A 15,351-nucleotide genomic window follows, 5' to 3' on the forward strand; every position below is an offset into this window, starting at 1 on the left:
AGATATTTGCTGGCCCTTTAAGTTGATAATCTTCATTCTCATCTACTCCTATTATCTGTAGGTTTGGTCTTCTCATTGTGTCCTGGATTTCCTGGATGTTTTGAGTTAGTGATCCCACAGCTCTTACACTGAGAAAGAGTTGAAGCTCCTTACACTGATCAACTTACTTACTACAGGCACATCTTCGAGGATGTGTCTGTGTAAATGGCCTGTTTTAAGACATAAAAGAGAAGTTCCAAGGCTCGGTCAGCTATCCCACTTTATAGAACAGGGTGAGCTGTCCTATAAAATGGTATGTGTAGGACCTCCATTAAGTCTTTCGAAGTCAAAAATTTACGTTCCTGCTGTAACCAAGAAGATCTTAAAGCTTCTTCTGAAGGAGTACCACTTTTGGGTTATGGACCTGCTGGACTTAAAGGTGATTGGAATCCTGGATAGCCAGACTGAAATCTACCATTATTTCCAAAACAGCATGGTGCTCCAACTTTTAAGGACTATGCCCTGTTGAGGACCTGGAGGACTAATTTACCCATGGGAGACTGTGACCTCTTATTCACCTCTGTAGAACATGACTGGTCACCTGTAGTTAAGGGGAGAGATAATATGTTCCTGTTCCAATATTTGTTTAAACCCTGTGGGTCAGAAAAAGCCAAGCTCATCTACATGTGCAGAGCTGATTTAAGGAGCCAGATGCCAGAGAATAGACTCAATTCCTCTAGCTCTGTGAGTAGCCACAAAATCTTTCAAACATTTCTGTGCAGCTGAAATAGTAAAGATCTAAAACTCCTTCAGTAATCAGGACACTGAAATCAAGGATACCAAATCAAAGTGATTACAGAGGAGAAGCTATTGAGGAGGTAGACCTTCATCCACTACCTGGGTGACTGTTGCTAGAGCCTTGCCAGTTCTTGGAATAGTTAATCTGGGTCTGATTGACTACAGATATTTTGACACGTTCTTTCTTTTTTTTAAAAGAACAATCCAAAAAATAATTAATATTTTTATAATTTATTTATTTATTCATTTAGTTAGTTAGTTAATTACACTCCATATTCTTTTCTCCCCCATCCACCCTCCGACTCTTCCACATCCCATACCCCCTCCATGTGGATGTCCCCACCCCCTACCCCACCTGATTTCTAAACTCCCTAGGGCTTCCAGTCCCATGAGGTGCATCATTTCTGAATGAAGATAGACCTAGCAGTCCTCTGATGTACGTATGCTTGGGGCCCCATATCATCTGGTGTATGCTGCCTGTTTGATGGTAGAGTGTTTGAGAGATCTCAGGGAGTCAGATTAATTGAGACTGCTGATCCTCCTTCAGGATGACACTTCTCAGCTTCTTTCAGCCTACTCTAATTCAACAACAGGTGTCACCTGCTTCTGTCCTTTGGTTGTGTGCAAATATCTTCATCTAAGTCTTTCAGCTGCTTGTTGGGAATTCCAGAGTATTGTCATGCTAGGTCCTTTTTTGTGAGTGCTCCATAGCCTCAGTAATAGTGTTAGGCTTTGGGACCTCCCCTTTAGCTGAATCCCACTTTGGGCCTGTTGCTGGACCTTCTTTTTCCCAGGCTTCTCTCCATTTTCATCCCTGTAATTCTTTCAGACAGGACCAATTAGGTCAGAGTTGTGACTGTGGGATGGCTCCCTCTCCCTCATTTGATGCCCTGTCTTCCTGCTGGAAGTGGGTTCTATAAGTTCCCTCTTCCTACGGTTGAACATTTCATCTAATGTCTCTCCCTTTGAGTCCTGAGAGTCTATCACCTTCCAGGTTTCTGGTGCATTGTGGAGGGTCTCCCCATCCTCCTATCTCTCAAAGTTGCCTTTTTCTATTCTTTCTGCTGGCCCTCAGGACTTTTCCCTCACCCAATACTAGATCAGGTTCCCCTGACTGTGGGATGGTCCCCTCTTCCCCCTCTACTCCACACCTTGCCCACATTACCTCCAAGGTATCTCCCTCCCTGCCTACTTGTGATTGATTTCTTCTCCATCCCAAGAGGGACTGAGGCGTCTTCACTTGGGTCCTTCATCTTTTTGGCCTTTGTGAGTTCTGTGGACAGTATCTTGGGTTCTTAGAGCTGCCTTATGATTGTCTTAGTTCTATAGTATAGACCTTAACTGTAAAATATAAGACTTGGAGGAGGTACTTGTATAATTCATATTGCTTCTAAGAAGCAAGAACTCTTTCAGTACCTAAAGGAAGATTCTTTTGTGATATCAACATATGTGTACCTATGTTTTTGCAGTGTGATGAGGGCATGATATATCCACTGGAAAACATGAGTTGGTATTCATGGACAGGTTTTATTACTGAGATGAGCAGGTAATGGTTTGATCTGAGAATTGTAATTGTGTGTGTTGTTGACTGAATGGCACAGATGAAGGGATGAGATGCAGAGTCTCCACATTGAGATGCTCCACAAAGGATGACAATATACCAGGTTTAGCTCAACTTGAAATAGTTGACCACCCAGGGATCTACCCAGAAGGAAAACCCAGCTCCCCTCTTCATTTATTAAGCATTTTTTCTTTTCTATAAATGTTTGCTTCCCATAAACTATTATGGAAATAGGTTACATATCATAAACTATAGTTTCCCCATGATTGTAAGAATTTAACCAGCAAGACTAGTTCAGGAATAAGCATCAACTTCATTGCTTTGACTGGCTCCCCAGAAAGGCTTCTAAGAGACAGTGAGAGGGAAATGCTGAACAACGACACTGACCCATAAGCAAAGCATGAAAACATTTTTATTTTCAGTAATGGTTGTTGAGCCCTGCATACCAGGCAAACAGTCTACACTGACCTCTAGCTCCAACTCTGTTTTCACTTTTTATTTTGAGACATAGCATCAACATGTTGCCAGGCTGTTCTTGAACTTGGACTCACTCTATACCCCAGGTTCCTTTCTCAGTCTGTCTAATAGCTAAGATAAGAGGCTCAGATCATCAAAACATTTTACACATTATAATTTATAGTATATTCATGCTTTTGACAAACTATAACATACACAAGGGAACACAGGGAACTATGTCCCCAGTAGGTTTATTTAACCCAAACATAAAAGGCTTTTAATCGTTGGTGGTATTATCAGTGTTTTTGACAGCTATGTGTATATATTAAATGGGTTTGTTCTCATGCACAAGCAGGTTTTCTGACTATTTGGTTTTTTTTCATACATTATTTTTTTTCTTTTGTCTGATAACTTGAACTGTATCTTAGTACTAATGGGGAATATTAATCTCAAGGAAAAACTAACTGTGCAGGTTTTTGGAAGCATGGTCTTTATAAGGTTTTACTGAAATCATAAAGATTTGCTTGAGACAGTACAAGTAAATTTATTTTGTATTGATCAAAAAATGAATAACATATGAATGAGAGCTGAAGAAGGACTTTTATTTTGTTATAACTTAGTTACCTTGTCAATATTATTTCAAAGGTTCTTTTAGGAAATGAGGGGCTGTCAGAGTAGAGTTTTAAATTTTGAAATTTTTGAATTATCAGTGTTGCTTGTGAAGATGTATGTGTGATTCAACTTTGATGGCTTCCTGACGTGTACAATTGTATACTACACACACCTTTCTATTGAGAAGCATGTGCACAAAGCCATCTACTATGCTTTCTGACATTGATAAATCATAGTAAAGATTATTATTAAAATATATTTGTATTTATACCTCAGATATTCTTTTGGGTTTTATAACTCAAGTCTCCCCTCCCCACATTGAAAAAAAAAACTTTGCATGAATACAGTTTTAGTGGGAAAAAATAATAAATAAAAGAAGGGGTTTATAATTTTTTCCTTATCTGTTCAGAGTATATTCAGTAAGTGCTCTATTAAATGTGAAAAGGGAAGAGTATGGCCTCGTCTGTGTGTTGCACCTTTTCTATCCTTAGAAGCAGTGATTTTGAGGCATAGGGGCCCAGTACCAGCAAAAGTTCAAAGATACATCATGATACACTGGCTCAAAGAAAAAATCAGATGATAAATCATTCTAAAGCCAAGAGGCAACTGAGCTACTCACCGACAAACACAATAACCTACAACATTCTGGTAGCCTTGTGATTCTCTCCACAACATGGTTAGAAATGATGCTGATAATTTACAAGAATAGAACAACAGCATTGCAATGATGCTTATAAGCAAAGTAAATGTTGTTGGGTTTAGGGCCAAGCAAGTGTTTAGGACCATATGGTACAAGTCAAGCAGGAACAGTTTATTTACCAATAATTTCTAAGGTTAATTGATTAGGGATGAGGCCATACTCCGGAGCTGAAGGTACATTGTTGAGAAGAATATTAAAAAAAATGAACCTGCCAACTCTCCTTGGAGGCAGACAACACTCCTGCCACTGCCAAATTTCTGGAGCTAGCCCACACTGTGCCTAAGTGCTGTGTACCCAGCTCTCCTTTGCTTGTTCCTGTTGCTGCTAGTTCTTTCTCAGCCATAAACCCATGTACTCTACAATTCCACATTCTCATAACTAAATATAACCGCCAATCTTATGGTTACATATCATAAGACCCAGTAACCCGGTAGAATCAGGACTCTTAAGCTTATAGTTAACCAATTAGATTTATGTATCAATAAAATCACAATTTACAAGATGCCAATAAATAATTTCAGAGCCAATTGATAATGATTAAGCTTTAACCCCGCTATTCTAACCCTTGGATAACACCAGGTTGGACTCCATTCTCCTTCCTTCTCCTCCTGCAATCACCCTGGCTCAACTTTTCACTCCACCTCCCTTTCCCTTGACCAATCACAGGCCTAACTGCACTAATGTAATTTGACAAGGAAATTCCTGTGACATATCACCCTTTCTGTTTAAATAAAAACTCTTTCTCTCAAAATAAAATTTGAGCACAACTATTACAATTTTATAATTTATAAAGTACAAGATAGACCTAACACACAGTCCACCATCTTTTCAATTAAATAAATAGGACCTCTGTCATCTATCCTAACTTAAAACATTTATAATTCTACACCTGACCCATGTCCTGGCTTTACATTATATGCCATCTGAAAACAATTCTCTCAAATCTATATCATCTTTCTCAATGCTAAACAGCTTAGGCTGGCTGTGAGACTACCAGTCTTCAACCCTGACAGAAATCCAAGAATGACTGATATTAACTGAAAATATATAGAAAGCCTAACACAGATTCCAAAACTTAGCCAAATTTTAGAGACTGCTAATGACCTGGACAATCCCTTACTTCAAAACATTGGAGCATCAGTCGTCAGCCTTCTGACCAGGACCATCTGACAGACAGAGAATCAGAATATTAAGGACTAGCCTACTCTGTCTCTGCAGAATCAAGCTGTCCTAAACCTGTAATTGTGTCCTTTCTTTGGACAGTATTATGTCTGTAGATGAAATGAGGCAATTTTTGCCTAATGGCTATCTTGCTGCAACTAGAGTAACTAATAGATGCTCAAATTTCTTCTTTGAGTCTAAGACAAGGAAAGCTGTCAAGAGCAGACTAGTTTCAACAACAAGTGAATAAATAACATTAAATGTCACATAATGTGGATTTCTGTCATTTTTGAAAACCAACTATCTATGTAAAGTAATCTGGACTGTTGTCCCTTAACTACTCCCAGCTATTTCTAAATAAAATCTTGAAAACACCCTAACAATAAACTTGGAGCCATGAATTTGCTATTTGTCCCTAAACCCACAGGCTTAAATATCACAGATCAGATTAAAATTGCAGTTGTAGAATAACTGGGTCTAATCCTTGTACTTACAAAATTTTGTATCAAAAGAACAAGTGCATACCAACAAAATAAATCGAGAAATTATGACTTCAGGTAGGTAACAATTAAATAGATTTCAACCAAATGAGATTATGGCTATCCAATCCATTCTAGCTATCTCTACCTGTTCTAATATGACCATTTCTACATTCCCTAGAAAGACAACCTATTAATAACCCTCTCCAGCCCCAAAGACCAGATAACTGGGTCGACAACTCTTCATAACTTCTTCAAGAAGAATATGGGTGTTGAGATATTATAAATGGGGGAAGGTTATGGAAAATAGAATTGATTAGTCTGTGATGTCTGTGTCTTTTACAGACCAAACTGAAGTTCAGGCCATCAGGAGTTCAAACAGGTCAGTTCAGAATGTCTGACAAGGAAATTCACCAAGGCTGTATATTCTGTAATACCTAAGTCTCAAAATAAAATTTCAGTATCATCAAGGTATATTTTTTGTTTAATTCTCTGGAAATTAGTCCTCTGGAGGTCTCCCTTTGTCATACCTGATTCATATAACTCTGGAAGGTGTAAATACCTTAATCACCTTTTGCAAAAACACAAAGACAAAAACTTTTTCCAAAATCAACTGATCCTTGAGCCAGTAATCAGAAAATGTTTTATTTAGACCTCTCTCCCATAGGAATACTATAACCCTAAACTCAAAATCACACCCATTTTGAAAATCAAAGCAATCTAAACCAAAGGAAATAAACTAAGATACTGTAAATGCCTATACTAGGCCTTTCCTAATTTGCCAAGCAGGAAAAGAAAGTCAGGATTCCCATGGAGCCTAAATTAGCAGAATATGAGTATGAGCTTCCTGTGGCTGGTTAAACAATCTATACCATCTTTCTGCTTGGCTCTCTGCCAGAGCCACAGACATATTTTATTAATACCTGTATAATGTCTATCTGTTTAACTCTCTACCTGGAGCCACAGACAGAAATAATTAATACCTGTTCAAAGCAGGCAATGATTATCACTGCACTCTCTACTTTGGAGTCAGTGACTAATATCCTCTATCCTAGTTCAAATTAAAACAATCCAAAAAAAAAAAAAATGAAGTAAACCAAAATAATGTATGTGCCTATACTTTTCTATGTTGCCAAGAGGATATAAATCCCAATATTCCTGTGGAGCCCATGTTAAACAGAACATGAGTATCCTGCAAGGCATGTAAAATAATTTTATATCTTTTTTTTTATTATTTCCTGCAACAGTACACCAGGTACTCTTTAGTCAAAAGGGGGGTTAGGGGTGGCAGCAGTTGTGACAACTTGTCCTTGATAGAGACTGGCTGTGTCTGTGCCAAGAAAGTACTGATTGGCCCTGGCTAACTTTTGTATTTTACCCAGGAAGTGTGTGGGAGGTTGGTACCAATTGTTTAGGAGCTAAATAGGGTAGAGGACATGAAGGAGTTTGAGACAAAATGGAGTTACCTTGGTCCTTTAAAGATCAAGGTATTTTTCCCATGTTTAACTTTCACATTGAAGGGAATATTAAAGTCTGGTCAGAAGACTTCAGAGAACTTTCCAAGAACTCAGCTTAACATCTTCATATGTCCCCACAATTTTTCCACATGACACCTAGTTAAGAGTATGAGTTCTTCAAGAGCAGGCTCATCTGCCCATCTTAGTAATCCTCCACAGGAGCTTTCACTGTTTTGTACTTATAGACATCTAATAAATTTACCATTTCTTAAATAAAATACCAGTAAATTCATTTTGTGTTAGCCATATATTTTGGTCATGGGGCTTGAGCATGGTTTGTTTCTGCAATGAGACCCTTTTAGAGAAAACTATGATTTCATTTGCCAGTGGTTATCAACTGGAGATAGCTTCTGGAATAGTATTGGAGGTTTGTGTCCACTTAAACTCTCAGCTCTAGGACCCCATCAGGCCCACATATGTATAGGCCCTGTGCATGTTTCCACAGTTTCCATGAATTCATATAGGCATCAGTCCTGATGAGTGTACAAGGCCTAATTTCTTTAGTGTTCTCCATCCTCTGGGGCTCTTAAAATCTTTCTGTCTCCTTTCACACAGGGATCTCCAAGCATCCAGGAGAGGGAATTAATGGAGAATCATTTATAAAGGAGTGTTCTAAGGTCTCTCACTCTCTATCTGTTGTCTGGCTATGGGTCTCTGTATTTCTTCCCATCTACTGAGGAAGCTTCTCTGATGATGGCTGAGGAAGACATTGATCTGTGAGTTAACCAGAATGTCATCAGGAGTCACTTTATTGCTCTGTTCCTTTAGCAGAGAGTGGTATTTATTTTCCTAAAGATTGTTCCCCTATGTAGACTCAGATTCTTAACCACCTGAATAGTGTAAGGGATGGGTTTTATCTCATAGAGTATGTTTTAACTAAAATCAGACATTGGTTATTTATTCCCTTGAGCTTTGTACCACTATTGCACTCACCATCTTACATGCAGGTTACCATTGTAGACTGAAGGTTTTGTAGTTGTATTGGTGTTTAACTTTTTTCTAGTATATTGCTTAAAGTATCTTCTAAAAACATGAAAACTAGTCAGTAGAGGTAAAGGCTCTATGTAGGCACCAGCTTGATTTCTATACATTGAATGGGTTCTATAGGTTTTATCTTCTACAATAGTTTGTGAAGTGTCACCAATAACTATGACAACAGCTTGAGTTGTCTAATGGTTCCCTTGGGACTCCTCCTTTAGCCAACAATTCTATTATACATAATTCATTCACTGCACTGGAAGTTTCATTTCATGACCAGAGATGTCCAGTGGAGGATCCAGCTCTCCTATTATTTGATGATAATATTTATGTCACCTTCATAAATGTATATATTATAGGAAGCTTCTATTGTCTGAGGTTTCCATGCAAACTCTCAAATGGACCTTAGCTTTTACTGTTCCTCCACATAGTCACTCCATCCCTCGCCTTTTTGCTCTCCCTCCTTGTTTGACCCATCTACTCCATCCATCCATAACTACCTATTCTATTTTTCTTCCTAAAGTGATACAATTAAGTAATCATCCCCTAAATCACTTACTGTATACCTATTCTCTGAGGTTACACAGATTGTAGCTGGCTTATCAAGACTTAGCAGTCAATATCCACATATAAACAAATCCATACTGTAATTGTCCTTTGAGTTTTTGTCATTTCCCTCAGTTTTGCTTTGCCTAGCTTCTTGCATCGATGGGCATCTGGATTGTTTACAATATCTGTCTATTACAAATAAAGCCACAGTGAACATGGTTGACAACATGTCTCTGTGATAGTATGAAGTGTAGTTTGGCTATAGCTGGATGACTATAGCTGGATCCTGAGGTAGATCAATCACCATCTTCCCAAGGATCCCCCACACTGATTATCATAGTGGTTTTAAAAAGTTCCACTCACATCAGCAATGGATGAGTGTTTCCTTTTGATAATCATCACCATGAGCTTCGATTTGTTTTATTGATATTTACCATTCTGATAAGAGTAAGGTGATATCTCAAAGAAGTTTTAATTTGCATTTCTGTGATAACTAAGGATGTTCAACATTTCTTTAATTACTTCTTAGACAGTTTTTTTTTTCTCTTTTGAGAATATTCTATTTAGATCTCTTCACCATTTTTTAGTTGGGTAATGTGTTTCCTTCATGTCCAGTTTTTTTTGTTTTTGTTTTTTTTTTGAGTTCTTTACATATTTTTGATATTATATCTCTATCTTAAGTATAGTTAGTAAAAAAAATCTTTTCTCTTACTGATGCATTGTCAGAGTGATATCCTTTGCCATACAGATGATTTTTAGGTTCATGAAGTTACATTTGTTAATATTTGATCTTAGCGCCTGTGCACTAAGATTCAGAACATTCAGAACATCTTCTGTGTCAATGAGTTCAAGGCTATGCTCCACTTTCTCTTCTATAGTATTCAGTTTATTTGGTTTTATGGTGAAGTATTTGGTCCTTTTGGAATTTAATTTTTTCAAGATGATAAATTCAGATATATTTGCATTCTCTACATGCAGACATCCAGTTAGATAATCACCAAATTGTTGACGATTCTTCCACTTCCAGTGTGTATTTCCTATTTCTTTATCAAAAATAAGGTATCCATGGGTGTGTCAATTTATGGATGTATCTTCAGTTCATTTATATACATCAACATGTCTGTATTTTGTGCCAACACCATGCTGGGTTTTATTCCTATAGTTCTTTAATATAGTTAGAATTTCAGAATAGTGATATATCTTGTATTTTTTTATTGTTAGAGTTTGTTTTAGCTATACTAAATATTTTGTATTTCTATATGAATTTAAAAATTGTCTGTGAAAGTTCTGTGAATTTTGTATTGGAATTTTGATGGGGATTACATTGACTCAGTAGGTTGCAGTAGTTAGGATGGCCATTTTTACTATATTAAATCTCATGAGCATGGGAGATCTTTCCATGTTCTGATACCTTCTTCAGTTTTTTTCTTTAATACATTAATATTTTTATTGTACAGGTGTTTCACTTCCTTGGTTTTGTATGTGTTATATATTCTCCAAAGTCTTTTGAAAGGTATATTCACTTATCTGTAGCCTCCCCAAGCCTTGAGCAGGCTGATTCTGACCTTACTGCCACTGTGTATGAGACCACCAGGGGTGGAGCCTTCCCACCAGATGGTTCTATTGTTCTGTCACAAGTAGGGTTCTTCAGTTCTTCTCCAAGATGCTGTTACCTGCTGAAAGGCTGAATCTGACTTCCTGAGAAATTCCTGCGACAGCAGGCAGCCCAGGGAGATTGACACCTTACTGCTAAATTACTGCTCTCAGACAAATTGCTTACAGGCTGGTGACAGGTACCAACAGAGGGGCAGTGGGAGATGGGCTTTCCCCCTTTATAAGCACAGACTTTTAGTAAACACTGGGATTTGATCAGAAATTTTGTCTTGGCCTCATTTCTTCTCTTGCCATTTCCTCCCTTGTAGCTCTGGCCTCCCAATCAGGAACCCAGTTTGTGTGGCTATAGGCAGCTACAGGTGGAGCCTGAACAGGAACCTGAGTACAGGAGGATCAAGTGAGAGAACACTGTCTTGGTAGAGCTCTACAGGAAGATTAAGAAGATATATGTGGCACAGTAAGCAATCCATGCTATCTCTGGCTTTAAATTGTTACTCTAGGTGCAAACGGATACAGGCTAGACTGAGTCAGTGTTGGCCCAGCACTGATATCAGCTAGGGGTTGACAGTGGAAAATGGGAGTGAAAAAGAAAACAGGCATTTGTCTGCAGTCAAGAACTGCATCAGGTGAGAGGAGTAGGGCTTAAAATAATAAAATAAAATAAAATAAAATAAAATAAAATAAAATAAAATAAAGAGTAAAATTATATATATATATATATATATATATATATAGATAGATAGATAGATAGATAGATAGATAGATAGATATATATATATAGAGAGAGAGAGAGATACAAATGACATGAGAGAGAAAGAGATCAAGAGAGAAGGAAAATGGACTTCAAAATTCTTCCTGGGACAAAAGGAAGTCCAGAGACATCCAGTCTTCTATCTGACCCCTACTAGATATACTCTAAGTTCTAGTTACATCAAGTTCTCTACCATCTCTGTATTGGCTGTGTTTGGTACATCAATATATCGATGTGTCAATTCATGTCTGCTTTTGTTTCATTGTATGAATGACTGTTGTTCTATGTTCCATGTTGAAAAGAAAAAAAAAAGGTTAAAACTATCAGCTGGCTATCCATCTCTTGATTCAGTCAGTTTACACAGCGGAGGCTGATTTAAGTTGCCCTGCACCTTAGCCAGGAGTAGCACAGCAGGGTAGCTCCTGCTGAAAAACTGTTTTTATTAAAAAAAAAAAAGATTCTGCAATTTCTTAGTTTCAAGGTTTAAAAAAAAAAAGCCAAATTGTTTAACCTAGAAAATTCTCTATAAATGTGATTATTTGGTTCAGCAAATGACAAAGTGCTTTTTATCTTAAAATTATAGCTAGAAAAAGTAAAATTCTTTGATTGGTCTAAATTTATAAGATTCATGTAGCCACTTCATTTGGTTTCTGACTGGTCTTAAAGGTATAAATATGCTCTGCTTGTCTTGGTCACAGAGTATTGGTTTATAAGTTATTGGGAATGATTAAAAAGGTGTAACATTGGTAACAAGAAAGTTAGCTTTAAATTGGTAATTCAGGGTTGGAGTTGTTTTAAACAACACCTGGCATAAACCAGCCCAGGAAACTAGGCCTCTAGGATACTTCTAAATTGGGATAATATTTTATATAATTCTTATCCTATAAGAGATAAGATTTAAAAACAATGTCTCTTTCATGAAGCATTAAATTTGCACTATCATAAATTCATATGTATAAATTGGCAGCCAAATTTCATAACATTAAAATGATGTTTCTGGTATTGATTTTTAAGATAATAAATTGTTTAAAATTGGGATTTGCTTACCAAAAGTTACACACACACACAAACACACACACACACACACACACACACATATATATATATATATATATATATATATATATATATATATATATTCTAATGTTGCATAAAAACTTAAAAATTATGTTTAAAATTGCCAATGTTCCATTGACTGCAAATTTAAGATCTTTAACTCACCTATATATTGTAATTAGGATGATTACAAAAATAATCATCTTGTGAGAACGCTAATGCAGCTCACTGCTGCCATCTGGACATACAAAGCAAGGACAAACTTACCTAGATACATCCATCTTTGTGCAGAAATTGGACTCTCATAAAATCAGTTTGGCTAAGGTTGCTGCCTTGCTGGGTGGGGATTACCATGAAAGCAATTTTTTCACAATAGTAAAGTTATAAGGAATGTTTCAAGTATAATCATCTTAAGAAAGACTGTCCAAAATTGGAAAAATAGACAGTCAAATTCTTCCTCACTACAGGGCTAAGACTCAGGCTAAAAAAAAAAAAAATTTACATTTGAGTTAATACAAAACTCAGAGCAGCCTCAGCAAAGCTTCTGTGGTGTTTCTTTTGTTTTGCAAGCCATGCCTAGGGAAATTCTTGCTTACCTTCAGGGGAATTTCTTTTTAGGCTGAAAAGAATATTGTTGCAAATTTATCCAGATGTTGCACTAAGTAAAATTTAAATTTAAGATTTATGAAAAATCAATGAGAATGTAAGGCTTATAGAGGCATAACAATGTGGCCTGCTTACTACATATAAAATTATTATAGATTTGGAAGTTTGTTTTTTCCTTTGCATCCTGATAATTGTAAAGGATTCGCTTCTAGTGGGTTTGTGACCATTAAAAGGTTTTTGCCCCTAGGTATGGCTAATAATCTTACATTATGTAAAAAAAATTTTTATTGTCTCTGCTTCAATATAAGAGGCTAAGAGTTTGAAACTTTCAGTGTGGAAAGTATTTTATTAGATAATGCCTCTAAAGGGAAGGCTACTTCAAATCTTTGCTCTCACACAATGAACTTTAAAGTTCTGTGGAGTAGTTGTTGCTTCAGAAAAGATTCAGAGGCAGTATCTTTTTTAATATTTAGGGATGTAGTAATACTAGAAATTTGTGTTACAGAAAATTTAAGAACGAAAAATTGATTTGCTTCATTTTTATTTTCCAAAAACTTCCAGATGTTAATTGGCTAAGACTTTACCTTAAGATCTTAAGGTACCTTAAACCTTTGTTGGATATTATCAAGAGAGATACAAATTAACTGGTAAAAACAAGCAAAAGGCTTTGCAGAAAATAAAGGAAGTTTTTATAATTGTTATCAATTGTAATCAATGGTAATTAAATATTAGCTGCTTATTTTACTTATGGTTAGTAAATCTGCCCATAGCAATTCTTTGGCAAAAGAAAAAATTATTGTAAAATCATCTTTCTTCATCTCCAAATAAAGTTATAACATTCTATTATAAGGCTGCTGTGGTGCTAATTAAGAACTGTAAGATAAATTCATGTATTTTATAAAAACTGTAACAAAAAATTATGTCTTAAAAACCTGACAAAACATCTGTTCCTTCTTCCAAACAGCAATTAAATCGGTTATTGCAAAATATTGATATTTGGCCTACTGCATACCATCATTTTAGATAAAGCTGATAATCATTATCCTAAAGGTAAGTTGTTAAAAATTGCTTTTATGCAAGCTTATGTATTTTCTATAAATTCTTCCATGCATGCATCCCATTTACTGTATTTAAAAACAGCCCTTCTATGGGAGAAAAGTATATGTGATTGGGTTGCATGTTTACTTTATTTTATTTTATTTGAGTTTCCTCCTGCTTCAGCACAGATAATTAAATTGTGTGCTGTAGATGGTGTTTTAAAAATGTTGAATAAACAAGCTTTAATTTGTATAGTCAAATATATATGTATATATATATATATATATATATATATATATATATATATATATATATATATATATATATACATATGTATATCTCAAAGCTTACAATTGCTTAAAATTTTTTCATCTCTTAGATACTATGAATTCTCAAATTTGCAATTGTTTGTGCATATACAACTCATAAGAAAAAATGCTGTTCTCTTAAGAAGACTGTCTTTAGACATTTAGGAATTTGTTCTCCAACGCCTGGACAAGACCTTTTAAGGCAATGCCATGTTAGATTTATATCCCAAGCAAATTATAGGCCTTACACAAGAATAATTGGCTGTATAATCTCATTGTTTACATCATCAAAATAATAATGGCTTAAGATAATATTTTGGTATTTTTAGAGAATGTGCATGTCATATTGGTAAAATTTGTTTTTAGTGTCCTCAGTTTCTACCTGTTTCCACATAATGGTGTTAATTCTTGAGGACTTATACTTAATCAATTATTGCAAATGGATACTCTTATTGATGATTAAAAAAATAAATAAAATATGCACATATGAATTTTGATACCTTTTCAGGCTTTCTAGTTACATCTGCTCTACAAGAGAAACAACTAATAGTGTAATTAGTCATTGCCTATATTAAAATTTTTTATACTTGGTGTTCCAAATCAGATTAAAATAGATATTGTAACTGGCTATTACAGTCAAGTATTTGAGATGTTTTGTCAATAATTTAATGTTACCCAAGTTACTGAGACTTTTTATAATTCTCAAAGACAAGGTATTGTGAAAATTTAAAAACTATTTCTTCTTTAAAAACAAAGAAGGGGAAGAATTCTATCCCCATGCACATTATTTAAATCACATTTAATTTTTAAAATTTTAAAATTTAGATGTCAAAGAACTTACTAAATGTCTTATAGTATCTTAAAATTAGGCATACTCAAGCCTAGGCGAGATGAAAAGGATCCACTTATTGGCATATGGCATGATCCTAAACAGGTATTTAACATGGGAAAAAGGACATGCTTGTATTTTCTCTACAGAATGCTGCAGGAGCATGACAGCTGCCAGAATGATTGTAAAACAATGCCCTAAATGTATTACATTATCTCCAATTCTGCATTTAGGGGTTAATCCATGGGGTCTTATGCACAATCATATTTGGCAAATGGATATAACTCATTATACAAAATTTGTAAAATTAAAATATATACACGTTTGTATTGACACTTGTTCAGGTTTTCTTTTTGCTT

At 35.7% G+C, this 15,351-nt stretch overlaps 1 pseudogene; it reads left to right on the forward strand.

Moving 5' to 3' along the window:
• LOC110314387 overlaps positions 1-832 on the forward strand; it is a 59,883-nt pseudogene extending 59,051 nt beyond the window's left edge.
• Positions 833-15,351: the final 14,519 nt, after the last annotated feature.

This window comes from Mus pahari, chromosome X (genome assembly GCF_900095145.1).
Source record: "Mus pahari chromosome X, PAHARI_EIJ_v1.1, whole genome shotgun sequence".
NCBI classification, from domain to species: domain Eukaryota; kingdom Metazoa; phylum Chordata; class Mammalia; order Rodentia; family Muridae; genus Mus; species Mus pahari.